Genomic DNA, 27,160 nt, shown 5'->3' with positions numbered 1-27,160 from the left:
GCACTTTATTTTGTAATCAAGTTTGTATATAGAGATATAGAGTGGGAGCTGAGGAGAAGATCTTTTTTTTTTTTGAAAATTAAGGAGAAGATTTTTTACCTGCCGACGGACTGACCCTAGATGGCTACGTGATGTTGAGGACCTCGAGACAAGCGGCCGTTCGTTTGTGCTTATTCAAATACTTCTTAGTCCTGGAATAATAATTTTCTCTCGTAATTTTTCCACATAAAAATCAGCGTAATCCAATTTTCAGCATCAGCCAACATGTCGAAGAGTGGAGAGTCCGGATGACCCATCATTCGCGCTACAGCCAAAGTACATTCCCAGCAGGCCAGCTGCCGCTTAAACCCTCGTTCCCCTTTCCTCCTCTCCCCCCAAACCCCGCTCACCTCCCTCCCCGCTCCGCCCCCGCCACCGCCTCCACAATAGGCCGCTTCTCGCATCGCGCCGATGCCCCAATGCTCTCGCCGGCCTCCTCCCGCTAGGCCGCGCCACGGACTAGCCTCCCCACCACCTGCCCGCTCGGGCGACTGTTCTCGCCGCGAGGAGACGGCGCCCCGCTGCGGCCTCGGTTTCTGCTTAGCCGGCGGCGGCGCTGCGGGGACGAGGGGAGCCGGGTCAAACCTGAGGCGGTCCGTGTGGTCGATGGTGGTGGCGCAGGTGGCGCCGGATACCCTGCTGCGGCGCCACGGCTCGGCGCCCCCGTGGCTGTCGTCTCCCTCGCCCTTCTTCCTGCACCGCCGCGTCCGCCGCGCCTCGCCGCCGCCGGCGATTTCGTGATGCAGGAGGTAGTCGCCGTGGCGCCGAATCACTCTTATTTCGTGTTGAGTCATTCGATGTTCGTTGTGGCCTTCGTAGGTCGTTGGAATGTCCCCTTCGGTCTTCGGACTATGTGGAGTGGGCGTTCTCTAAGCAGTGCTTAGCTGTGTGCCTGTGTCGGGTCGGGAATGGTGCTTATGCTTGTCTACCGCTGTGATTTAGACTGTCTCGGGAGTTCTGTTCTTTCATTTCCAGCTAAATACCCCCATGTCTTGGCTTTGGCTACTAGACAGTCTCTGCCAACTAATCACAGGATGCGCCGGTTGTTGCAAGGGAACACGGTGTCACATCCTATTGTCCCATTATTATTCTGTTCTGACCTGTCTGTGCGCTGCCAGCTAATAGCGGTACACTTAAGCTTGTCATTGTACGTTGCAATATATTCACTCTCTGAAATGTTCCCCTTTAGGCTCCGTTCGCGAGGAACCATTCTGGACGTGAAAATCTTATATAAATTAAAGAATGATTTCGGGCCGGAATACTTCCGGGGACTCATTCCCCAGGAAGTGAACGGGCCCTTAGGGATTTTTCAGTGACTTCAGAATTTCATGTTGCTTGGTGCTTTCTAACTCTGGTAATCGTTTTGACTGACAGGCAGGACTATTGTCATAGTTCAGATATGGCAGTTCGAGGAAGCAGTGGTTTCAAGCTTGGGTTCTATCCCAACTTAAACGTGCGAAATATTGCACAAGAATGGGTTCAAGAGAGCCGGAGGCTGTTTTATCTCAAAACTGCCAACAATGTCACAAACAATATCTATAAGGGAAGCACTCCTCTATGTGCTGGGAATGTACAAAATGAACTCTCTGAAGATCGCAGGGGTTTGAACTACACTTACTTGCAGAATCTGAGAGAACGTGTATCATCCAATTCAATTGTAAATAGACATGGTAATAGTCAAGAACTGGTCAGGCATAGGATGGTAAATCAGCCTGTGCAATCAGTGGCAGCTCCGATAAGTGTTGTTAATAACAGTGCCAAGTGTTTGAGCATGCCTAGAGCCTCTAAGGTGGAGATTCTGTGGCGTGACTATTCACCAGCAGAGGATCCTTTGCTTGATAAATCTAATACAAAGGTAATTTGGGAGCTTGATGATAACGTTCATTATGGTGATGACAAAAAGGAGAAGAAACTTGTAGTAAAAAAGGTGGTTTCACCTTTGCCAATTAAAGCAGCCTTCTCTGAGGAATCTTTGAAAGCACGGAAGGCACTTGCTAGCATCTACGACAAAGTTTTGGTAGTTGACAATATCGAGTCAGCTAGGAGCATTGTTAAACTGCTCACTACAAAGTACAAGAGCTTTATTCATGCATGTGACACAGAGGTAAAACGGAACCCTGCTTGATTTATTTGCTCCTATAGAGTGGTCAGGTTGTCCATCCTTATTCATCTAGGCAAACCATTTGTTTCACAAAGACAAAATGCTCCTTTAATGGTTTAGCTGAGTGATATCTTTTTACTGTGAGTTGTCATCTGTCACGAATTACTTCAGTGTTTGTTCCAATTCCATAGTTGTCACAAGAAACTTCTGATGGTGATAGATTGTAAATCCTGGGGCTCTGTTTGCTGTTTGGTATATTTTCCTCATTAATGTATCAAAACATGCCATAGGCAATGCATGAGTTGAAGTCAGATATCATGAGTAATGCTGAAGGTTGTAGTCTGTATCAGCTTCACTAGTTTCATGATCTAATATGCTCATTGTCTGCTTCTACGATGGCAAACAATCCTCAAAAGTGAACTCCACTATAGTTATTTGAGTAGAATGTTTCTGCAGGTAGCAAATATTGATGCCAAAGAAGAGACACCAGTTGGTCATGGAGAAGTAATATGCTTTAGCATCTATTCAGCAAATTCTGATGTACACAGGCAGCTGATTTTGGAAATGGCAAAACTTGCATTTGGGTTGATGTTCTAGATGGTGGAAGGGGTGTCCTGATGGAGTTTGCTCCTTTCTTTGAAGATCCATCCATCAAGAAGGTGCAATAATTTTCCTATTTGGATCAGTTTCGTGGCTATTTTTCTCCTTCTATGTTAGTTGAAGTTGTACTCTACCTTCTTTCCTTACTGCTCTATTTACTCTTACAAACTTGAAACAAATTGGATGTACTTCACTATTTTATCCTTGTCAGTTTCATGAGATCATCAACATGACAAAATTGCAATCTTTGTATTGGTAAAATCATACCTGGTTAATACCAAATGAATCGCATGTGAACTACTTTTAGCTTTGTATTTCTTGAATTTTCTGAAGTCAACATTCATGTTCCCTTCATCATGTAGGTTTGGCATAACTATAGTTTTGATAACCATGTCATTGAGAATTATGGAATCAAAGTTGCTGGGTTTCATGCTGATACAATGCATCTTGCACGCCTTTGGGATTCATCAAGAAAAATTGATGGTGGATATTCACTTGAAGGACTTACAAATGACCGTAGAGTCATGGATACTGTTCCAGAGGATTTACCTAAACCTGGAAAGATATCAATGAAAACCATCTTTGGTAGGAAAAATGTTAGAAAAGATGGATCTGAAGGGAAAGTTGTATCTATTGATCCATTCAAAGAGTTACAAAGGGAAGACAGAGAGTTATGGATTTGTTATTCTTCTCTAGATTCAATGAGCACATTGAGACTTTATGAGAGCTTAAAAAGAAAGCTTGAAACAAGGAGATGGGTCTTGGATGGTTGTCCTAGGGGCACCATGTACGATTTCTATGAACAGTATTGGCGTCCCTTCGGTGCCCTACTTGTGAAGATGGAAACAGAGGGCATGCTTGTTGACCGTGGTTATCTTTCAGAGATAGAAAAGGCTGCTATTGCTGAACGGGAACTATCTGCAGATAAGTTTCGGAAATGGGCATCTAAATATTGTCCTGATGCCAAGTACATGAATGTGAATAGCGATACTCAAATTCGCCAACTTCTCTTTGGTGGCATTGAAAATAGGTATTGCCTTTCACTGATTTCTTTACTAAGGTTTGAAAGCCTTCTCTGTTTCCATATACCTTTTCACTGTGGTATCTTCCTCGGTGCACTTCATGTTTGGATCTTTATGAAAGGGCGCCGGTAATTATGGTAGTGGTTTGGTGTAGAAGACATTAGTTTGACCGCAAGTCATGGCGTCATGCACAATGGGACACATGACCCAAAGCCCTAACTTGATAAGAATTTACTTTTATCTTTTATAAGCAAGAGCCAAAATGGGAAATGGAAACTAAATTTTCCATTGCCTTTTGTGCCTGCTTAGCATTTTGTGTATGTAATATCCTAGGCAAAAGTGAATTGAATGTTCTTGGTTTTCTTTTGTATCTTCTAGTAATTTGATTGCGCATATATCCAAGGAAACTGGAAACTCAAGCTTTCTTTCAAATTGTTTCCGTGCAATTCCTAAAACTTTGTTACCTTTGTAACAGACACAGATCTGGTGAAACTTGGCCACAGAGTAAAACTTTTAAAGTGCTAAATGAAGAAAATGTTGCTACAGAGGGTAAGAAGACGTCAAAGTATCGTACTATCGAACTTTGCAGTATTGTTGAAGATCTGAAAACTGATATCTTCACCCCGAGTGGCTGGCCATCAGCCAGTGGGGATGCATTGAGAAGTTTGGCTGGTAAAATACCCACAGAATATATTTACACAATGGATGATATCCAAGAGGATGATGAAGATACAAGTGGTTCAGAAAACCCAGATGGAGATTCCTCTTATGGAACAGCATATGAAGCGTTCGGTGGAGGAAAGAATGGAAAAGAAGCATGCCATGCAATTGCAGCTTTATGTGAAATATGTTCTATTGATTCATTGATATCCAATTTCATTCTTCCGCTGCAGGTTAGCTAGCCGATCTTGTTATCGTTCCTACCTTGAGACAGCATGCCTGGCATTTGCTGCAATGCAAATTGGATTTTGCTGATGTTATGTATGCTCACAGCGTAAAATTCTTGTGTTGTGTGCTGTGAGGATGCATCAACAAACGTGCTGATTTGGTTAGGCTATATTTTTTCTCTTTTTCTTTCTGCTTTTGTTGAGAGGAAGCATGAGGTTTGCTAAATTTAGTGTCTATCTGCACCATCAAGTTTGAGTTTTTGTTGATTAGGATTATATTAGTTTTAAAATTTTGTTCTTAGCAAAGTAACTGTTGCATTCAGTTCTTGTAATTGAGTGCTCCCCCCCCCTCCCCACCCCCACCATGATCATTCATTTGTAGTGTGCCCCTTGAGATATCTTTGGGCTTTAAAGGTGGTTAGCTACTTCATGCTCACATTCAAGCATGCAATGTGAGTGATTGAGGACATTGCTTGTCGGTGCAGAAAGTGACCAACACGTAAATATTTGTAGTTTTGCCGTACATTGTGATCGGAGGTGGCCTAACACTAAATGACACAGGGTTTATATTGGTTTAGGCAACGTGCCCTACGTCTAGTTTAAGTTGGTCAGTGACTTTATTCCTGAGCCCAGGTGCTCGAAGTTTACAGTGAGGTTACAAACGAGAAGGAGAAAGATGGGGGTACAAGAGGTCCGGTCGGACTCCAGTCGAAAGGGCCGAGAGCGACGGGAGCCACACTATGTGCTAAGTTTCGAGCGTGTGCTCGTGGTTTGAACCTGGTAGTTCTGCTGTTGTGTACTAATGAAGTTGATCGATCTAATGAATCTGAATGAATATGCCTGTTGGGAGAGAGCGCATCCCCTTTTATAGGTGAAGGGGATGGCCTTAAAGTGAGAGGGAGAGAGTACGTATGCTACTAAGCCTTGTTTCCCACGCTGGCGGGTACAAGATGATGATAGGCGCCCACAATACTGTTGAATGTCAGATGCACGTGGGAGGTTGTGTTGTCTTCTTCGGGTATGGCAGACGTCGGCGTCTGCAACACTGTTGATACCTGGAGGCATGCAAGGGGTTTTACCATGTTCGCTTGGTACGGTAAATGTCGGCGCCCACAACACTGTCGATGCCCAGAGGCATGTGGGGGGAGCCTTACCATACGGGAGTTAATGGCGCTCACAATACTGTAGGAGAAAATGTCGGCGCCTATAACACTGCTTGACTTCTGTCATGCCAGGGAGGTCGCAGAGTACTGTTCCTGCAGGTGTACAGGGTACGGTCCCCGGTATTGCGGTTTGACTTGTGTGCCCTGTCTTACTTTCTCCGTCCGTTTCCTGGTCCTTACCGAGCGGGCGTCCTCGGTCGGTTGGTTCCAGTCGGCTCTGATCGCGTCAATCGGAGGAGAGTAGTGAGCAGGGGTTTGGCGCATCCCTAGTCGGAGACGCGGGTCGGAGTCGAAAGTGGTGTTTGGGCCAGACCTTCCAGTCGGAGAGGCCGTCCGGAGGCGGGCTGGAGACTAAAGCAAGCGCTCCGGTCGGAGAGGTGTGCCGGAGTTGGAAGCGGGCGTCGTTCCTCCTCGGCCAGGCCTTCTGGTTGGTGATTGGATCGCCCTTCTGGCCTGCCGTTTAGGCTCTTGGGCCAGCCCAAGAGCTGTGCGTTTGTTCGCAGCGTTTGTCTGCTGAGCCGAACCTTTACAGGGAAGCCGGTCCATGAGGGACCCCAGGTTTATGAACCTGACAGGAGCCCCCGAGCCCTCGGACGATTCGGGTAGAATCGTCAGGGGGATTTTTTGTCTTGACGGCAGGTGTGCGCGAGCGCACCCGCGGGTGTAGCCCCCGGGCGATTCGGGCAGAATCGTCTGGGGGGTTTTTTGTGTTGCCAGTGGGGGAAGTTTTTCGTTTTGTTAGCGGGTGCGCGTGAGCGCACCCGCGGGTGTAGCCCCCGAGTCTTCTGGGTTTTTTTTTAGGGCGTGTGCGTGTTTTTTAGTCGAGACGGAGTCGTCAACCAAGGCGTCGTTGCGCAGCCAAGGTGGTTTTGGCTTTAGGGATCGGGCGAGACGGAGCTCGTGGATCCTGGCGTCGGTGCGCGCCGTTGGATCGAGGCAGTTAGTTTAGGGATCGGACGAAACGGAGCTCGTGGATCCTGGCGTCGGTGCGCGCCGTGGGATCGGGTGAGTTGGAGTCGTGGATCCTGGCGTCGTTGCAGTCCCGCGCAGCTGAGGCAGTTAGTTTTTTAGGGATCGGGCGAGACGGAGCTCGCGGATCCTAGCGTCGGTGCGCGTCGTGGGATCGGGCGAGTCGGAGTCGTGGATCCTGATGGGGCGAGTTCGGGGTCGCAGACCTAGGCGTTTGGTGTGCAGTCGAGGCGTAGCCGAGGGATGAGGCGAGTTCGGGGTCGTAGTCCCAGGTGTTTTGGTGTGCAGTTTGAGGCGTAGCTGAGGGATGGGGCAAGTTCGGGGTCGCAGACCCAGGTGTTTTTGGGTGTCTTGAGCCCCCGAGCCCTGTTGGGCCTTGGTAGGGGTCGGTTTGAGTTGTGTGCGTTACCTCGTCCTCGGTTTCTCACAACCGGAGGGGCTGAGCTTTGTCGCTTGCCTCGATCACTCGGGCTCGAGTGACGCGCTCGGTGAGCTTGCTAACGGGTATGATCGAGTGGAATCCGGGTCCGTCGTTCGTGACGGGGTCGGCATAGTCCTCTTGTGTCATTCCACTGCTTCTTTACCTGTAACCCGGCAGATGCCTGGGTCGTTCCGGAGACCGACCCGGGTGGTGAAACGACCCCGATTTCCGTGAAGGAAAATCCACAGCGTCGAAGTGTAATAAGACCGTTGTAGATCATATTACCTAATTTCCAGTCGGATATTACATCCATACAACGATAATATCAGAGTACAAATAGTGCGGAATTACATAATTTATTACATCGCCGCATTGGCGGAATCAAAAGTAGCATTTATTCAGAACAGCTTGAAGATAAGATCGCCAAACTCGAGCGTAGGCACGAACCCCTCATCCGTCAAACTCCTCGGAGCTATACTCCTCAGCAGAACCTGTGTGCCAAAATTTATCAGTACGATTTGTACTGGCCTCTCCCATCCCTATGAGCATTGCTTTGTGAAAATTGGATGCAAGTTGGACATAGTCAAAGGAACCTATAAAGCTGGGGTTTCCTATGCATTAGCATATCAAGTAAATAATAATAGTTTGTCAAGTTTTAACACCATTCCCACACACATTCCACTCCATTCCCTTTTTCGAGCCAGGTTTTGATCCTAGGACCGATATACCACCATCTCCATCATCCTCATACCATACCATCGCTCAGTCGACAGACCAACTCCCTCTTGGCACTGTCTCAAGGCCCGTAGCCTCTGGCTACGACCGACACTCTCTCACGGAGGAAGAAGAGAAGGACTCATCTCTCTATCTAGTTTAAGCGAAACCCAGGAAAGGTTCATAGCCGACAAGTCGGCACATGTATCGATCGATCAACCATACACTCTGCAGAGGTTTTACATAACCACAAGATCCGCCTTCCTCGTCGACCGTCGTCAACTAGGCTGATTCCGGCCGCTTGCTAGCCTAGGATAATGCCACTCTATCATTCAGCCCTGGTTCACCCCAAGTCAAGTCTGGGGTGGCTGAAACTGTTAGTCATGAGCCGGGTCCACAAGGTCTCCATGAAGTCTCGGAAGGGTGTGGGGGGAATCTTCCGCGCCCCGTACCTCCTTACACTGTCCGCTATCAACCTAGCAGTAGTGGCAATATCCTACCAAGTAGTCCAGCCGTCCCGCATCATATAGGGCGAGTGGTACGTAAGGCTTCCCGGTGAATCTGAGTACTAGTAAGTCCTTAGGGATGACCAAGCCAGAATGTCTTCATCAGGGTTTCCATTTATCGTGCCACCACAGCACCTCCATCCCGGGTTCCTCCCATTACAGGTTCACACCCAGGTCCACCTCATATACCATTTACCCACCACAGGTATCCATTCCAGGGGTGCCCAGGTAGCATCCCATAGCAAGACTTGCCTTAGGCTCGTCGTATACTCCAACTTGGTCGACACAACCCTCACCCTCCACACACCCAAGTCACACACGCAGCACTCTTCCCAAAGTCCAGATAACACCAGTTTCCACCATGCACGTAATATAAGCGTAGTAGAAGTATAAGTAATGAAATATATAGCAGTAAGCGTGTGTCTAGCCTAATAGTAGGGTATGCAGGGGTAAGGTTGCGTCAAGGTAAAGGCTTTCAAGCAAGCATACTACCATGCAAGTCCTATCATAATATGACTGTAGCAGTAAAGTAAAGCGGTAGCAGTTCTATGTTAGCTATGCGTAATAGGTGCTACGAGATTGGGTGGGATGTGGCATCTTCAGTGTAGTCGTCTCCGTTCTCCTCATGGTACTCACAGTCCTCGTCTGTCTGGTTCTCCTTTGAGTCTGCAATGATCGCATTATAGTCGCGTTAGCGACGTCTATAGAATGGCACAAAAAAGCAATGAAAATTCAAAAGAGTCAAATGCACTCAAACATGGGTTCATTGCGTAGAGCTTGATTTTAGATGAATTTTGGTCCTGGTCTCGTATTTTTCTGAGGTCGTATGATTTAGTTATGAATTTCCGAAGTTTAATTCATTTCTGAAAATGGAAAAGGCTGAATTAATTCTGGGCTGATACGTGTTACGCGGTGACTGGTCCACGTAGCGTGATGACGTCAGCATGACGTCATCGTCTCGGTGCCTGAGCTGACTGGTGGGGTCCAGCTGACGTCAGCATGACGTCATCAACGTCGTCAGTTCCGACAGGTGGGGCCAGAGGCTATTGGGTCACTGACAGGTGGGTCCCGTCAAAGTCAACGTCAGTCAACGGCGGTCAACGGTCAACGGTCAATTGTCATCGGTCAGGGTCACTGCCAGGTGGGGCCTGGCTGCTGACGCCAGCAGCTGATGTCGTCGTGACGTCAGCATGACGTCGGCGTCTGCCGTGTGGGTCCAGAGTGTCCGTGACACTGACATGTGGGGCCAGATCAACGGTTAACGTTGACCGGTCAACGGTCACCATGGTCCGGGTCTCAAACGGGCTCTGGTGGGCTCGGGTTGGGCCGGTCTGGGCTGGGCTGGGCCGGACACGTGGCAAACTGTGGTGCTGCCACGTCGTGGTCATGGGCCACCACTGGGCTGTCGTCCATGGCTAGCGGTCCACGGTGGACCGAGAGGCGTTGGTCCATAGACCGTAGACAGGACTACGGTGGACCGAGTCCACCCTCCTTCTCCCAGGCGCGGTCCTTGTGCACCGGGTGCACACGCGGGTGGCCGGCGAGGGGGTGTTCCCCTGTTTCTCCCGCGGCGGTGCTGCTGCCAGCGGCGAGCTCGCTGTGAGCCTCCGTGGCGGTGCTGGTGTCCAATTGGGGAGGGGAAAAGCTTCCCCAGGCCACGGCGATCATGATTCTGGGGCCTAAGTGGTGGCCGGGGCCTTCCAGGGCGTTGGCCACGACGGCTGGTGGCTCGGCAGTGCTCGCCGGTGGAGAGGTCGCGCACGTAGGCTCTCCAGTAGCTAAGCTGGGCAGATGAGGGCTCCTGCGGTTTCTGTAACACCCTAGGTGTTTGGCTTCCACTAAATTGCATGTCATTTCATAAACATGTGCATTATCTATGTCATCATGTCATTGTTACTGAAACGTGCATATGCAACATTTTCAACTGTGTATGTTTCATGCTTGATTGTTGTGAATGGTAGTAGTGCAACATGTGAATGTTACATGAAACTCTCATACTTGGAAACATGGCAATATGGTAGGAATGTGACAAGTATAGGATAACAACAAGGTCATGCAACATGTGAAACATTGTATTGAAACATATGTATGAATTGCTTGTTTTACTTTATCACATGTGATCAGTAGAAGTGGTATAACAACTTTGTAAAATGGTTGATCATGGTCTAATACACCTTAACTACATTTAGTTTACTTGTTGGAACATTGTTCATGTAGACCAAAATGACCAAAATGTCCTCAAGTGCAAGTTTGACTTAAATTGACCCATGGAGTGTCATCGTTTGACTGATTCAAAAGTCCAACTTAGAAGCTTTGCATGGCTGTGTACTCTTTACAAAATTTGTAGCTAATTTATCAAGGAACAAAAGTTGTTTTATGACCATCTCATGAAAATGGCTAGAACATGCTCTAACATGGCCCACAAGTCAGAAGTACATGCTGATTCCATACTTAGCAAATTTTTCTAAGTCCTAAAGTGAATTACAGTTTCGGGTACCAATGTTTGGAGCCGTGTATCTCCCTAACAAAGCCAAACCAGCTCGAGCTCCAATGGACAGAGTTGTAGTTCACATATAGATGATCAACTTTGTTAACTATGGCGTAGTCTAGATCGTCACGGATTAGGAGTTAATCGTCGTCAAACATGCTCTGTCAGTCGGGGCAATGGGCGACTGAATCGCGTTTCTGAAAAACGATTCAGTGACCGTCATGGCCGACCGGCGCAGAAGCTTGACGCCGCGTGTCCTCCACCCGTCGCCGGCCTTCTGTCGCGCAGGCCACGCGCCGTGGACGTCCTGGCGACGCAGCAGCACCTTGAAGCCGCCCCGCGCCTGCCCGAGCGCACTCGCCGCGCCATTTTCATTTCTTCGCCCCCTCTGCTCGCCGCCGCTCTGCTGGAACGCCAAAGCCGCCGAGCCAAAAATCCAGCCCCACCGCGCGCCTTGGTCCGATTGCTCCCAGCCAAAGCACCGCCGTGTGTTCCTCCACATCAGAGACCTCACCGTCGTCGCTTTTTCTCGCCAGGTAGAGCTCACCGCGTAGGCGGCTCCACCGGGTCGCCATGACCGCCGCCGCCGAGCACGCGCGTGGCCGTGCTGCTCAAGCCCTTTCCCTCTCTTTCTCCCCCTTGCGCTGGTTTCTGTGGACCCTACTGAAACTCGTGGAGCCGGCCATTAGGGCCGAGACGCCATGGCCTCGCCGGAGCCGGCCGTGCAGTGACTGTGCGCCGCCGTGGCCATCGCCACCTCTCTTAGTTGCGTTAATCGCTGCGAGTAAGGGTTCCCCTAGGTCCGCTAGGATGAGACGAGCACGTAGACACCGTTTCCTTCGCCGGAGAAGCCACCGGCGGCGAGCTACGCCACCGGCCGTCGCTTCTCCCCTGCTTCTCTCGCTGACACGCGGGTCCGCCCTGTCAGCCGTTGACGCGCGCGGCGGGAGCACGCTGGGCCGCGCCGTCGTCTTGGGCCGCGACTGCGTACTCGTGGGCCGCCGTTCCTTGGGTTGGCCCAACCGCGGCTGAAAGTTGTTTTCTTATTTTGTTTTGCTTTATTATTTCACAGATTTGTGTTGTTATTCAAAAATACGTATTTCCTTGTATATAGATCCTAATGCTATGGTTCTAATTTTGTTGAGTTCCTAGTATTGTCTAGTATTTAACAAAAATAGAATATGAGCACATGTTTTAGAAAAATTGGATGAATTAAATAGGAGTTTGAAATGTGTTTTTAGAAGCATGCAAACTTGTTTGAATTTTATCTTGAGTTTCTGTGGTCCAAAAATTATGAAATTTTGTGGGTCCTCTATTTTGGTTTAGTAGAGTCTCTGGTTAAAATTTCAGAGCTAGTGCATGTGTAGTTTTTAAGATATAGAATTTCCTTTTATTAATGGGTGGATCTTGTGTGAATTTTCATAATTTTTCTATAGATCCAGTAAAAGTAAAATTTGGTGGGTACTATTCTTATGCTAGAATGATGCTAGGAAAAATGTGAAATCTGTTGCTTGACACTTTTCATTAGGATTTCTTAATTATGCCATTTTAAGCCAGTATACCTTATCATTTTTGTGTAGACTGTTATACTTACTCAATGGCTTTGAAATTTTTATGGTAGTCTATGTGCAGCATGATATAGCTACTGTAATTTTTATAGATTTTTCTGAACAGTTTTACTATATATTGCTTTAATCACCTAATTAACTAGATAAATTAGAAAAGGGTATTAAATAATTTATTTAAAAGTTGACACTATACTTTCTGATGTTTATTAGGTATGCAAAACAAGTTGGTAAACTTGGTTTGATCAAAGTATGCTTTTGCACCATTATTAAATAATTAAGTTAGTAACCCCGCCATTCTGGACAGATTCTAAGTTTGCTGGAAATTGATTTAGTTAACATAAGAATCATGCTTTGGTGTTTACAAATGTTTTGTAGAGAAGTTCATAAGCTTTACAGAATGTCCTCACGCAAGTCATTTGGAATTGTAGAACTTTAGTTGTGATGTAATTAAGGGACTACTGGTATGCATATGAAACTTAAATGTTAAATGATGTATACCTTTATTATTTCTAAGTTGTGGTAATGTTCCTAGGTGTTAGGCCTTTAACTGAAGATGAGCATCTTTATCTTAGGTTATGTAAGTTAGGTAAGTTGATCTTGTTTTTAAGTTAAATAGATACATGCTTAAAGTGATTTGAATAGAGCTAATTACTCGGTAAACGAGTGTCCAGTGATGCTTTCGTAAACACTCACTGTGATTCATTCATCATGAGCATCATGTCATTTCTTATGCATTCATGATATTTATATTTTGCATCGGCATGCAATAGGTGTACCGGAAGGAGTAACCCTGCTGGAATTCGAGGAACCGAGCGAGCAGCAGCAGCCGACACCGGAGATTCAGGAGGAGCAGCCCTCAGGAGAAGTGCCAGACGAGGTCGCCGTTGAGTGCCCGGACCACCGTCCTTGCAACTTTGTGAAAGGCAAGCCCCGGAGCATATTAAGCCTCCTAATTTCTGAAATGCAGTTACAGTATTATTATTACATATATTGTTGCATTAAGTTTAGGTGTTGGATGCAAACACTTGCTGCATTGGTTACCCATTCCTTGTCCAGATATTGTTACCCTGAATCCTATGTAGCTCAGGCTCGAGTAGTGCTTAGCCCTGCTTAAACGCGGTAGAAGTCGGGTGATTTCCTGTCACCTGCGAGATATAGGATGACACATGTGGCACGGTTGGCTATATTTGCTATCGTGGAAAAGAACCAGTCTTAATTTGAAATGAAGACCGGACGGAGGCTTGCCGGTTTACAGTGACTCCGTCTGTGTCGCTTAAGGACTGATTCTTGGAGCCTTTCCTGTTCATGTTGAACGCATGCCTCTCTCTTAGTTGGCCGGCCTGAAGACCGACCGCGAAGCCGAGTAGCTCACCTCAGGCCGGGAGTCGATAAGTATAAAGTGCGCCTCGGAAGGGAGCCGTAGGCGTGAGTCCAAGGGCAGGTGATTTAAAAGTCCTGATCGTCTTGGCAGAAGGGTAATCCCTGAGAGTGCTGGCGCTGATCGAACCCGCGAATTTGGTTCCTGAGCTATTCCAAAGGTGACCCACGGCTACCCTTGCAAAGTATGCCAGGGTGAGAGTTAGGAATACCCCCTCAGCTGAGTTGTAATTCGATTCGAGTCGCCGTCTCTCCCGGTTAGTGAGAACTTGACGGGCTTATCTCCAATGTAGATACACTTAATAACTTAATGGTTCGGAAATGATGATATTATGATGACAGTCTTATTATACTTGCTATGGTTAATATTGTTTGCTCCTAATAAGTGAGTGCTCTAGTACAGGTGCTAATCTAGTGGACAGGTAATATGATAAGCTTGATACTAAGTTTAAATTGGTTACTATAATCTTAAGCTCTTTTATGCAACTGTGTCAAGCTAGCCCACCTGTAAAGCTTTGCATGATCCTTGGTGTCTTTATTTCTGTTTTTGTCGGGTAAGTCTAGCTGAGTACCTTCTCGTACTCAGGGTTTATCTCCCACCTGTTGCAGATGACCAGTTCTTCTTTGGTTGCTGCAAGTACTGCCTTCTCCCTGCTGGGGATGAAGACTAGACCGTTGGGCGCGGTTTCTACTAGTTCTCGTACCTGATAATGCTTTTGTGGGACATGACTCTGATCTTGGCAATGTATTTGAAAACTATGATGTTTTGTACTAAACTATGTTGCTTCTGCACACTCAAACTTGGTTTGTAATATTTATTTGAACTCTGATGGATGTAATCCGAATGCTACTTATGAAATGTTGTAACGGATGATGTGTTGTGTTGAATCATTACGATCTTGGTTTGTATGTCGAGAGTTGGTTGAAATCCTTCGTGATTTCCGGACTACCGGGATTATGGGAGCTTAAGTACAGGAATTTGATCGCTTCGGTGATTGTTTTTGTACTTACGTTCTTATGATTTGGTCGGTTCTGTTACAGTTTCGTGGGTGCATGGCGAAGGCGTCCAGGGCTCAAGTCGAGGCTTCGGACCCCCAGGTGGCCGGTAGGGATGTCCCGGCGGCCACGGCGACGTAGTGACGACGGTGAGGCACGCGGGTGAACCACGGGGCTCCAGCGGGGTGGTCACGGCGTGCGCGTGAGTTACCCGTGGCTTCAGCGAACGGGACGGGCGAGTCACGGAGGCGCCAGGCGCTCCCAGCAGTACTGGCCACGGTGGTCGGTGCTCTGACCGGTGGTCGGGTGCTCGGACCGGTGGTCTGGTGCTCGGCACGGTGGTCTGGTGCTCGGAGGTGGTCCGGCACTCCGGTGGTGGCTGCGCCATGGCGGCGGCGTCGTGAGCGTAGCATGCGTGCTCGGCTACGGCGTCCGGGGAACTTGGAGAGGTCTACAGCGTCCAAGGGCTCGGGGATGGTCACGGTCAACGTGAGTGTGCTGTGCTGGTGTGCCTAGAGGCCGGGGATGGGCTTGGCCTACGCGCTCACGGTATGGAGCGCCATGGCCGGAGTAGCAAGGTCCGGCGGCGAGCAGGGGAAAAATCGGGGGCTCACCGTGGGTGCTGTGGAAGAAAGGATGGCGGTGCAGTGACGAGTTGCGGCCGTGTAGCTCCGGAAGCAGTGCCGACCCGCGACCGTGATGACGACGACTTCGGCAGTGCGCGGGGGCTCTGATCCTCCTCTGACGATCCCTTCACGGCCCTCTTCTCTCGGTGTGGTGCGGCTGTTGGGCCACCAAGCGGCGGCGGAGGCTGAGGGAGAGGCTAAGGCGCCGGGCGTGAGCGGCGTGCGGGCTGGCTTTATAGCCGAGTGCCACGCCTCCCATGGCGGATGGCATCGTGCGGTGGAGGCGTGTGCATCTCATCGGATGGTGATGCGGGGTTGCGTGGGCGCGGCGCAAGGGGGCAGGGTCATGCCCCTGGCGTGACCCCCTGGCCCGCCCCTGCCACTGCTGTCGGGCGCCGGTCGCGTAGGCGGTTGAGGCGTGGGTGAGGAAGACGACACTGTAGACGGGGGTGGCTGACATGCGGGTCTAGCGGGCAGCGGCTGCGAGCGAGGCAGACGGGTGTGCGGGCGATGCGCTGGGCCGGCTCGTGGGCCGCGTACGTGCGCACGCCGGTGCAAGGTGGGCGCGGTTGGGCTGGCTGGGCCGCGAAGCCGAGCAGCCTGGGCTGCGAGGCCTTCTTCCTCATTTCCTTTTTTTGTTTTCTTTTTCTTCTTCCTTGATTTGAATTCAAATTTGGTTTGGGTATTTTGAATTCAAAATTGGTGCACCAAATTCATTGGAGTTGTTAAGCATATCATAACTCAAATGCAAATCCAAATCACATTTCGAATTAACAAAGCATGCAATACTTTATTTGTTAGAATTTAAATAAACACAATTAACTAATGACATGCCATGCTTATGTGTTAACCTGGGTTGGGGTTAGACCTAATGCATCTCTTAGGTTGGGTTTTCTATACATGACACTCATCATCACATGGGTGTTCTAAGAAAAATTTTGTAGTTGGTATTTTTTAGTGTGTGGATTTTTTGGTTGTTACAGGTGGCCTGCTGGCCTCCCCTCGATGGAGATTCTGTGGGCTTGGCGAGAGGTTTAGGATCGAACGAGAAGGTTGAGATGACCCTTTCTGCTTTGGGGCAGACTGGGCGAGGGCCGCACGGGGCTCATCTGCGTTTTCTCCCCTGGCTCTGTTTGACGTGGGGCGGCCTCGAGCCCTTCGTGGGCCGGCCTTCGAACCCCGGTCGGTCGTTGCTCATGTTGAATGAGGCAACTGCCACTCCGTGATGCAACACGGAGCGTTGTGATGCATTTTGCTGCATGTGCGATGCTTTAGTTCTCGAGCCCCTGGGCGATTCAGGGCCCGAATCGTTCAGTGGGCACGGGCGTATGGAATGAATACGTGTATGAACTTAGGAATGATTAAATAAAGAAATAGCAGGGGTTCGGTAGTGTTACCTTGATGACTCGAGTGACGGGGTCTGAAGAGCTCCAATCGGAAATGTCCGACCGGGACCCGTGCTTGTCGTTCGTGACGGAGTCGGCATGGCCTACATGGGGCGTCCCTTTGCTCCTTACCTGTCTCTCGGTGTTTTTTCCCGAGCCGTTCGATCGACTTTGGAAGCCCGATGGTCTCTCCTGGCGGAGATTCCGTTGTTTGGGTTTTTTCAAGTCCCGCCTAGGGAGGCGGAGAGCCGTCTGCGTGTGGTGGCGCTTTGGTTCTTGCGCCCGGCGTGCAGTAGTGGTGGGCCATACCCAGGCTACGTCTCGTCTGATCAGGCGTTGTTCCGTCGGGCAGGGGTGCGTCTCATCGGTCAGGGCGCGTCCCATAGTATCCCATCTGCATTAAATGGGGAAGGGAGAGGGTTTTTTCGCCCCGTCGTTTCGCCTTTCCCTGATCGCCGTGCCTTCCCCAACTGCCGCGCCTCTTTCTTTAAGTAAGAGAAGGGAGAGGGTTTTTCGCCCCATTCCTTCGCTTATTCCTCATCTGCCGTCTCTTCTTTCTTCCTTCTCGCCAAGAGCGTTTGAGTGCCGTGGCGGTTCCTAGGAGAGAAAAAGAAAAGGGGGAGAGCGAGGGAGAGGAGAAAACTCACAAATCCGTCTGTGAACCCAGAGCGAAATGTCGGGCTAGAGGTCATCCATGGTGAGGGAGTCGGTGCTGGAGGCCTTCGCCGTGAAGGGGTTTCTGCCGCCGAAGGAGGTGGCGCACTGGAGGGCTCCCAGGAGGGAGGAGTTTCCGCAACCTCGGCCCGGCGAGGTGGTTTCCTTTCTCGCCTTCCACGAATGCGGGTTAGGATACCCCACGCACTGGTTCCTGCGCAGGCTCCTCAATGAGTGGGGTCTGGAGCTACAGCACCTTAACCCGATGGGGGTGCTGCATATCGCCGGCTTCATCACCGTCTGCGAGGCCTTCCTCGGGATGGAGCCGCACGCGGATTTCTACCGGCGGTTGTTCTCTGGGCGATCTTTGCCGGTGGGGAATCTGCCCGAGGCCGCGTCGGTGGGGGGCTTTGCCCTGTAGAGAAAACCGAGCGCGGGGGGCTCGTATCCCGCGTACATCCCCTGCGACTCCAACTGGGGGTGGCACGGGGAGTGGTTTTATATCAGGAACCTGGTGGAGGCGCCGTTCCCGGCGTTCACCGGCAGGAGGCCGGAGAGGCGGGATAGTTGGTCGTGGGGCCCATCCCGTCGGGAGAAGGTGGAGATCATTGAGGCGGAGCTCCAGATGCTCGTGCGGCGCAGTCTTGACGGGGTGCGGGTGTTCCACACCCTCTACCGCCGTCGGGTTGCTCTGTTGGTGGAGAGGGTGCGGCCGATGTGGAAGTACGGCGGCCCGACGGACCCTGACTGTGCGTCACCGGGTGCTGCAGCTGAAGCCCAAAGAGAAGGTGGTGTCAAAACTGGTATGCTTTCCTCTCTTTACTCCGCGATCTTTTCCCCTTTGTTTTCCTGCTTTTTGTTTTTGAGTCGCCTGTTTTGTAGGGACTTGACGCTTACAAGTCCCAGCCGCACCTTCTGAAGGGGTCGGAGGGCGCGGCTCGGCAGGCCGCCCAGAAGGAGGTGGCGGATGCCAGGAAGAAGAAAGCCGAGGAGGCTCGGCGGAAGTATGAGAAGATCGCCTGACGCGTGAAGGCCGGGGAAAGTAGGAGCGACGTCAAGTCAGAGCTCGAGTCGGAGGCCCCCACAGAGGTGGGGGATGACATGATCTTTCTCCGAGGAGGAGAGCCTGAAGGTCGTTACGACCTTGGCGGAGCGTCGCGATCCCGCGGCCGTGTCTGCTTGCGGTGAGCGGGAGGCGTAGAGGCGCGGTGATTTCCCTGTGCCGAGGAAGCGTGCTGCGAGCGCGGACGCCGTCGGCGAACGGGAGGCCAAGCTGATGCGGTCACCGCGCCCTTCAGTGGCGTCGCCGGTTTCGTCTCCGCCTGCCGCGGATGCGGCCGAGCAAGCCGGGCGGTCAGAGGAGCGGGCCTGCACCCGCGCATCGCTGGGGCCGGTGCCAGCGCGCGACTCAGCGGGAGGATGCCCCTCTTGCTGCTCTGGTCGGAGTGCCCCGAGCCGAGGGTCGCGGTGACCCGCAGGTCGGGCAGGAGCCGGTTGGGACGTCTCCGCCCCCGGCTGAAGTGAGGGGGCGCGGGTTGCAGTCCGGGAGCGGTCCTCGCCCTACGGCCTCGTCGACGTCGGGTCTTTGTTTTAGAGCCGTGCCGCTTACCTACCGGTATGTTTTTCTTTGTTTCTTTTCAATCCTGCTGTTGAGCCCTTTTTGATGTATGACTAACCTGTACTTTTTGTCAGCGATCGGACGGTGACGGGGTTGAGCATCGCCCCAACTCCCTTGCAGGAGGTTTGGAGGCCCACCCTGCAGTGCGCCACGACGAGCGGCGGGGGGGGGGGGGGAACAGGGTGGTGGCGGCGAGTCCTTCCCTTCCGGGGGTGGTGCTCCCCTGGTCGGTTGCTAGTACGGCGGCGACGGCGACGTCGGTGCTGGCGGCGATCCCGGTGGTGACGGCGTAGGCTTCGCCGGAGGTATCCCTTGCGGCCCCTCCACCGGCTGCGGCGGAAGAGGAGAGGGAGACCGAGCTCCCTGCCTTGCCGGGCGGAGGGCTGCACGGCTCTCCCTCGCAGTCGGAGCTGAAGGCGCCGGAGGGAGACGCGGCCGGGACGGAGTCAGAACGCCCGTCGGTGGCTGGTAAAACCGAGGTGGTGGAGATCCATTCCGATGATGAAGCGGATGACGTGGTGGAACTGCCGGCGCCATCGCGGGAGCTGGCGGTGCTTCGGTCGGAGGCTGGGCCCTCTGGCAGGTTGGAGGAGGGTGACCTGGAGTGGCCCTGCCCTGAGGACCCGTCAAAGGTTCGATTCGTCCTTCGGGATTCCCAGGAGTGTCAGCTCTGGGACATCCTCGGGGGGAGAGGGCTCAACATGTAGTCCGATCTCGCCAAGCTGTCGGTGAAGCTTAAGGATGCCCAGGAGCGGGTTAAGTCCGTCGACCAGCTGGTCAAGGTCGACCTGCAGCTCGCCGGGGAGGTGAGTTTCCCGTGCTTGTCCTTGATCTCTTAGTCTCTTGTTGGTTGCCTCAGCATGCTTGCTTCTCTTTTTCGCAGGGTTTGCAGGAGATGTCATCCTGCAAGTCCCGTTTCCTCTGGATGGAGCATGCCCGGATGGCCGAGCTTGAGCGTCAGCTGGAGTCTGCCCGTCGCGAGTCCCAGGACCGGGCGGCCGAGGTGACCGCGGTGCGGGCGGAGGAGCAGCGCGCGGCGGAGCGGGCGACCGCCGCCGAGCGGGGGCTTGAGGCGGCGAAGGCCGGACAGGCGGAGATTGAGGCGGAGCTGCGGAAATCCTTGACGGACACCGAGGCGGCGCTCCAAAAATCCCTAGAGACCCTTGAGTCGAGCGGAACGCCCTGGAGTCAGAGCGAAAGGTCCGGTCGGAGGCAGACCAGGAAGTGCTTGCGCTTCGGGGCCGGGTGATGGGATCGGAGGAGGCGAACGCCCGGCTGCGCGAGCAAGTGGCCCGGTAGGCGGAGGGACTCTCTGCCCTCGAGAACTTCCGCCTCGGTACGTACCTTTTCTGTTTTTCGTCGTGTTGGTTTCTTCCTTTAGCTTGTTTCTGAGCTTGTCGCCCGTCTTCCAGAGCTGGGCGGAAAGGTGGAGTCGTTGGAGCGGGACCTGGAGACGGCCAAGGCGACGTTTGGTCGGAATGCGGAGGCGCTGGCCAAGTCCCTTGAGGAGCGACATGCTCTCAAGGGGGAACTTGACCAGATTCGCAATGTTGCCCAGATCGTCGTCTCGGAGGTCTTCGGGTCGGCGCCAAGTACCAGTGCGCCTGCCATCCAGCTTGCAGAGGTTCCGGATGAGGTCCGGGCTCTCATCACACACGGGCTGTTCTACGGAGCGTCGGGGGTGTTGACTTCGGTGGCGACGTACCACCCGAACTTGGACTTCGCCCCTATCTATAGCGGGTATGCCCGATGGCTTGAGCACGGAGGACATCCAATCGCTCGGGGAGAGCTTGCTGCCGCACGTAAGGTTGGTGGCAGATCAAGTCTCTGCGTAGTGGGTGATGGATGCCCGCCGTGAGGGCATGGCCGGAAGCGTGTGTCAGGGGGACGTCGCCTAGCCTGCGGATGGCGCGGAGCCTGGGTCGGAAGTGGACATCGCTCCGCCTTCAACCGAGCCGAATATCGTCCAACTGGGGAGTGAGTAGCCCATGCCTTCGCCGGTCGCACCGACAGCAGATGCCGCCCGGTGGCCCCAATAGCTTGTAAAGTATAAGTAGTTTAGCAGATGTAAAAAGTTTAAGTTCGTGGGGGAGGCCCTGTGTAAACGTTCTTGTGTACTCAATGACTACAATCGGTTTCGTTTTCTGTGATGGAGTCACTCCTTTCGGGGAAGCTTGTCCCTTTCGTTCCTTAGTTTTACCTTAGCATGATTTTGTTTTTTTATTCTTTCTTTTTCGTACTTGCTCGTTCGTCCCGTAGGCTGCAACCTTAGGAGCCCGGGCGTGGCCCGCGAGGCTCAGCTGTTCGTAACCGTAGGTAGAGGCGGGGTGCGATCGGTCGGAATATTTTAAAGCAAAGCTACGAAAGGCAATTTAAAGGAACAAACTACCCTTTTGTTCGGGTAGGAAGGAGTTTTACCATATGTCAGTAAACGAAAAAGAGAGGTAGTAGTGCACCCTCGTGGAGCCCCCGAGCGACCCGGGCCGAAAGTGTTCGGGTCGGGGCACTTTACAGGAGCAAGTGTTTAACTTAAAAGCGGTAAGACCAAATTTAGGGGGAAAAACGACGTAGCTGTTCCAAGCGCTGGTGAGAATGTTGTCGTTGTCGTCCTTCAGTCGGTAGGCGTCCGGTCGGATCACCTCGGCCTTCAGTCGTCCGGATCCTTGCCCGCTACGCCCCCTTTCTTGGCCGCTGCTTCTTTGCCTTTTTCTTCTTTTGGCCCGCCGGCCTGTCGCAGATTGCGTTTGAGGAGCTCGCAGTCCTTGTAGAGGTGTTTGATAAGGTAGGCGTGGTTTGTGCACGGGCTCCCCATGAGCTCGTTGAAGTGGCCCGGAAGGTCCTGTTGGGGTTGCTTGCCCGTGTGATCAGCCGTGGCGACCAACGCGGAGTTGGCCGGTTGGCGGCGATCTTTTCTGTTCTTTTTCCCCCTCTGCGTGGAGGGGTCCTCGTCCTGATCTTGGCGCTTGGCCTTGCCATTGCCTCGACCTCCGTTGGAGCGCTGCAGGAGCGGCGCTCTCTGGATGCGTCGGACAAAGGCCCGTGGTCCCGGGCCATCCGGGCTGGGGCTCCAGTTGCTGATGACGTCGCGAGCGTCTTGGTTCGGCCCGAGCCGCTCGTGTACAGGCGGTCGGTGCGGATCGGTCGCCAAGTCAAGACGAGGCGCAGATGCGGCCTCCTGTGCCACGCTCGGCGGCTGTAGCGGTGAGCGGGTGGAGCGATTCGTCTAGTGCGTCCCCACTCCCCTGGTGTGGAGAGGCCGCGAGTCGGTGTCGCGATGCGGAGCTCTCTGCCTGTTGAACAGCGGTGGTCTCCACCAGTGTCCGGAGGTTCCAGTGGATCGCCTGTTCCTGGGGGTCGTTCGGCTCGGGAAGGCCGCGCAGAAGCATTGCCGCAGCGGCGATGTTCTGATTGGCCCGAGCGAACTGTGGGGGATCGTTCCCCCCGTCCATGGTGTTGCGCTGGAACCGACGGGCGCGACCCCGGGCGCCATTCGCCGGTTTATGCGCACGGGGCGCAGTGTGGTGCACCGAGTGCGCTGGCGCAGTCGGCGACTGGTTCAGCCACTGTTGTCGTAGCTCCTCGCCGTGCTCCCGTGTGAGCGCGGGGGTCTCCGCACGAGGGTCCGGAGGGGTGTGAGTCTGCAAGGACTCCGTTATCACCGGTGGCTGTCTCGGAGCGTCCGTCATAGCGCACTCCCGGGACGGACGGTGGCTAGGCGCCACGTCGCCAATGCTGGAGCCGTCACTCTCAACATTGTCATCCATGAGGTCGAGGAAACAGGTGGGAGCATAGCTCCATCCCCACGAATTCAGACGTGAGAGGGGGCGGCACCGGCATCCTTCGGAGCCTCCGGGCGTACGCATCCGCGGAGGACGCGAGGCCATAGGGGAACCGGTCGTATGACGGTCGCGGCGGGGACAACGGGGTCCCTCCAGATAATCGGCGGAAGATAGAGAATAGAGAGTAAATAACAGTATGCATATTACTCACAGCGGGGTTTGAGCAGAGAGTTTGCTCGGAATGAAGCGTAGATGCCTCATCGTTGAAGTCGTCGTGCGTCCCGGAGCCGATGGAGGGTGCCCCTTCGACGGGCGCCGGAACGAGTGCCTCCTCGCGGAGGTGTAGTACGCCGAGCCGGTCGACGATGAAGTCCAGGCTTCCAGAGAGGAAGGCCTGGGACGGCTCGGAGACTGGTGGAACCCGCATCCCAACAGGTGGGAGTGCGGAAAACTCCAGTGAGCCGAAGCGAGTCGTATCGTCTGAGCCCGCCATGGAGAAGGTGGTGTAAAAGTGGGCCATCCGATGACCAAAAAGTGTTGAACGTATAGCGTCTTCCCCACGGACAGCGCCAACTGTCGGTGCAGAAAATGACCAACACGTAAATATTTGTCGTTTTGCCGTACGTTGTGAACGGAGGTGACCTAGCACTCAATGACACAGGGTTTATACTGGTTCAGGCAACGTGCCCTATATCCAGTTTGAGTCGGTCGGTGGCTTTATTCCTGAGCCCAAGTGTTCGAAGTTTGCAGTGGGGTTAAAAACGAGAAGGAGAAAGATGGGGGGTACAAGAGGTCCGGTCGGACTCCGGTCGGAAGGGCCGAGAGCGACGGGAGCCCCGCTATGTGCTAAGTGTTCGAGCGTGTGCTCGTGGTTTGAACCTGGTAGTTCTGCTGTTGTGTAGTAGTGAAGTTGATCGATGTAGTGAATCTGAATGAATCTACCTGTTGGGAAAGAGCGCATCCTCTTTTATAGGTGAAGGTGATGGCCTTATAAGTGAGAGGGAGAGAGTACGTATGCTACTAAGCTTTGTCTCCTACGTCGGCGGGTACAAGATGATGGTAGACGCCCACAATACTATTGAATATCAGATGCACGTGCGATGTTGTGTTGTCTTCTTCGGATATGGCAGACGTCGGTGCTTGCAACACTGTTGATACTTGGAGGTATGCAAGGGGTTTTACCATGTTCGCTTGGTACGGTAAATGCCGGCGCCCACAACACTGTCGATGCCCAGAGGCATGTGGGGGGAGCCTTACCGTACGGGAGTTAATGGAGCCCACAATACTGTAGGGGAAAATATCGGCGCCTACAACACTGCTTGGGTTCTGTCGTGCCAGGGAGGTCGCAGAGTACTGTTCCTGCAGGTGTACTGGGTATGGTCCTTGGTATTGCGGTTTGACTTGTGCGCCCTGCCTTACTTTCTCCGTCTGTTTTCCTGGTCTTTACCGAGCGGGCGTTCCCGGTCGGTTGGTTCCAGTCGGCTCTGATCGCGCCAGCCGGAGGAGAGTAGTGAGCAGGGGTTTGGCGCATCCCTGGTTGGAGACGCGGGTCGGAGTCAGAAGCGGTGTTTGGGCCAGGCCTTCCGGTCGGAGAGGCCGTCCGGAGGCGGGCTGGAGACTGAAGCAAGCGCTCCGGTCAGAGAGGTGGGCCGGAGTCGGAAGCGGGCGCTGTTCCTCCTTGGCCAAGCCTTCTGGTTGGTGATTGGATGGCCCTTTTGGCCTGTCGTTTAGGCTCTTGGGCCGGCCCAAGAGCTGCGTTTTTGTTCGTAGCGTTTGTCTGCTGGGCCGAATCTTTGCAGGGAAGCCGGTTTATGAGGGACCTCGGGTTTATGAACCCGACATTGCTACTAGGTGTTTATGCTGGCTTTTGTCAACATACTAATTATGCTTAGCTAACTGCATTTGTCTAAGAAGTATTTCCATGTGTCGTGTATCTGATAAATCCCTTACCCCATGGTAGGGAGATCATATATCATGTGCGGAGGGGCGCATTCACTGTTCATTAAATATCAATACTGAGACAGGGCGCTTGTCAGCGAGAACACCAAATCTACAGGTATGCACATTGTTTTGTGTTTATGTGGGATTTCTATGGAGCTTCTTAAATCATCATCTCTGGCTTGTTATTAAGTGCATGATATATCACTGTACAAGAAGAGGAGGGAAAGACAAACATGTGTAGTTACAAATTTATTTTTCAATAAAATAATCAATGATATCACATCTTTTGTTCACTAGTATGTAAATGCTGCTGCTTCACAAAATCATCATACAAGATGGATGTGGTTATGATTAATGTCTGCTGATTATAGCCTGAGGCTTCTGCATTCACCAGTGGCACTGGATAATATATTTAGCTCCAAAAGTAACTCTAGTTGCAATACAGTTTAGATCTGTTAAATAGTGCTTGCAGCTAAAGTACCACCCTATTCTTTTGGTCAATATCATTTATTCAAACTCAATACGTGTCCCTTCCAGAACCAACCTGCCCTTGAGAAGGATAGGTATAAGATTCGCCAAGCTTTTGTTGCAGCTCCAGGGAATTCTCTTATTGTTGCAGATTATGGTCAGGTGTGCGAACTAGTGCTCAATAGTCAACATTTTTGTCCTTGAATGACCTTTCATCTTAATTAGTTAATTTCTTATTAAAGGCATGTTTTAATGTAGCTGGAGCTTAGGATCTTAGCCCACCTTACTAATTGTAAAAGCATGCTGGATGCTTTCAACGCCGGTGGTGATTTCCATTCTAGGACAGCCATGAATATGTACCAGCATATCCGTGATGCTGTCCATGAGAAGAAAGTTCTTCTTGAGTGGCACCCTCAACCTGGTCAAGAGAAACCTCCAGTGCCTCTATTGAAGGTACTTCTAGTGCTACTAGTTTTATTTACAGCTTTGGCGTTTCTTAGTTATTTTTTTATTTGTTTTAACTGCTCATATACATATATTGTACTTACGTTGGAATTATAGGCTGTGTTTAGTTGGAGGGAAAGTTGAAATTTGGGTACTGTAGCACTTTCGTTTTTATTTGGCAAATAGTATTCAATCATGGACTAATCAGGCTCAAAACGTTCGTCTCGCGATTTCCAACCAAACTGTGCAATTAGCTTTTTTTTCGTCTACATTTAATGCTCCATGCACGTATCGCAAGATTCGATGTGACGGGTACTGTAGCACTTTTTTGGAACTATTTTTGGAACTGAACACGGGCATAATCCCCTAGTGCTAGTAGTTTGTAGTTCATTCAATCAAATTCCTACTAAATTATTTAAAATGATATATAGATACATGTATATCATTCTTGTGATTTTGGGACTTGTGAACTTTTGAATGCTATTTCATTTGTGGAGTGGTGTCGTTCCAGAATATTTATTGGATGGACCATTCCATTGCACATTTTTTTTTGAATTTCAGTCTGCCACTATGGATCCACACACCCTAACACTAGGCATTCCTCGAAGGTTTGAGCTAAGAATGCCATGATTGTATTGCATCCGTGTTGAACAACATTTGTATCACTAAATATTTGGAGTTGAATTACATTTGGGTTTTCCATTTTAGGATGCTTTTGGCGCTGAGAGGAGGAAAGCTAAAATGCTTAATTTTTCCATTGCTTATGGAAAGACAGCTGTTGGGCTATCCCGGGATTGGAAGGTATGAAGCTTATTGCTACCAAAGTACCAACCTAGATCTGCATTTCAAACTAGGATTTTTGGGTCAGCAATCTGATCAAAGCATGCAGGAATTGATCATTTCTACGGAACCAACATTTTGAAAGTCGACCTGGCTGTTGACGCCAAGTGTGCAAAGAGCTGGTATGCTGCCAAATAGTCTGAGCAGATGCTGTCATCCGAGGAATGTCTATATATATGCACATGTTTGCCTGCCATAAGGCTGATGACACCGGTGCAATCAAGACACCACTGTTCAGATAAAAAATGGTGGACTCGGTCGTCATGGAGACTGCAGGTCCAGGATCATGAGTTTGAAGCTGGTAACCCAGTCCTGACAGGATCACACGCCCATTTCTTGGCTGCAGCAGAACATCAGAAGAGCGAAGACTGCTGCCAGCACCTGGAGTTGTTGTGGATGTACACAGCGGTGGATCCAGGAAATATTTTAGGGGGGACTGAACAACACATACTGTTCGATTTTAAGTCTCAGCCTTCCCTACGCTATAGAACTTTGCCTAAAAATTTATGGAGCTCTACAGAGTTTTCCATAGCTCCGGTATGGGTAGGGGGGGG

The 27,160-nt window shown here is 51.4% G+C and overlaps 1 pseudogene; it reads left to right on the top strand.

Annotated features, from left to right (window-relative positions):
* Positions 1–316: 316 nt before the first annotated feature.
* Positions 317–27,160, top strand: LOC136499257 (DNA polymerase I A, chloroplastic-like; annotated as a pseudogene).

The sequence above is a fragment of the Miscanthus floridulus genome, chromosome 13 (genome assembly GCF_019320115.1).
Source record: "Miscanthus floridulus cultivar M001 chromosome 13, ASM1932011v1, whole genome shotgun sequence".
NCBI classification, from domain to species: domain Eukaryota; kingdom Viridiplantae; phylum Streptophyta; class Magnoliopsida; order Poales; family Poaceae; genus Miscanthus; species Miscanthus floridulus.
The sequence above is the reverse complement of the archived record's forward strand: the minus strand, read 5'-3'. Positions and strand labels throughout refer to the sequence as shown.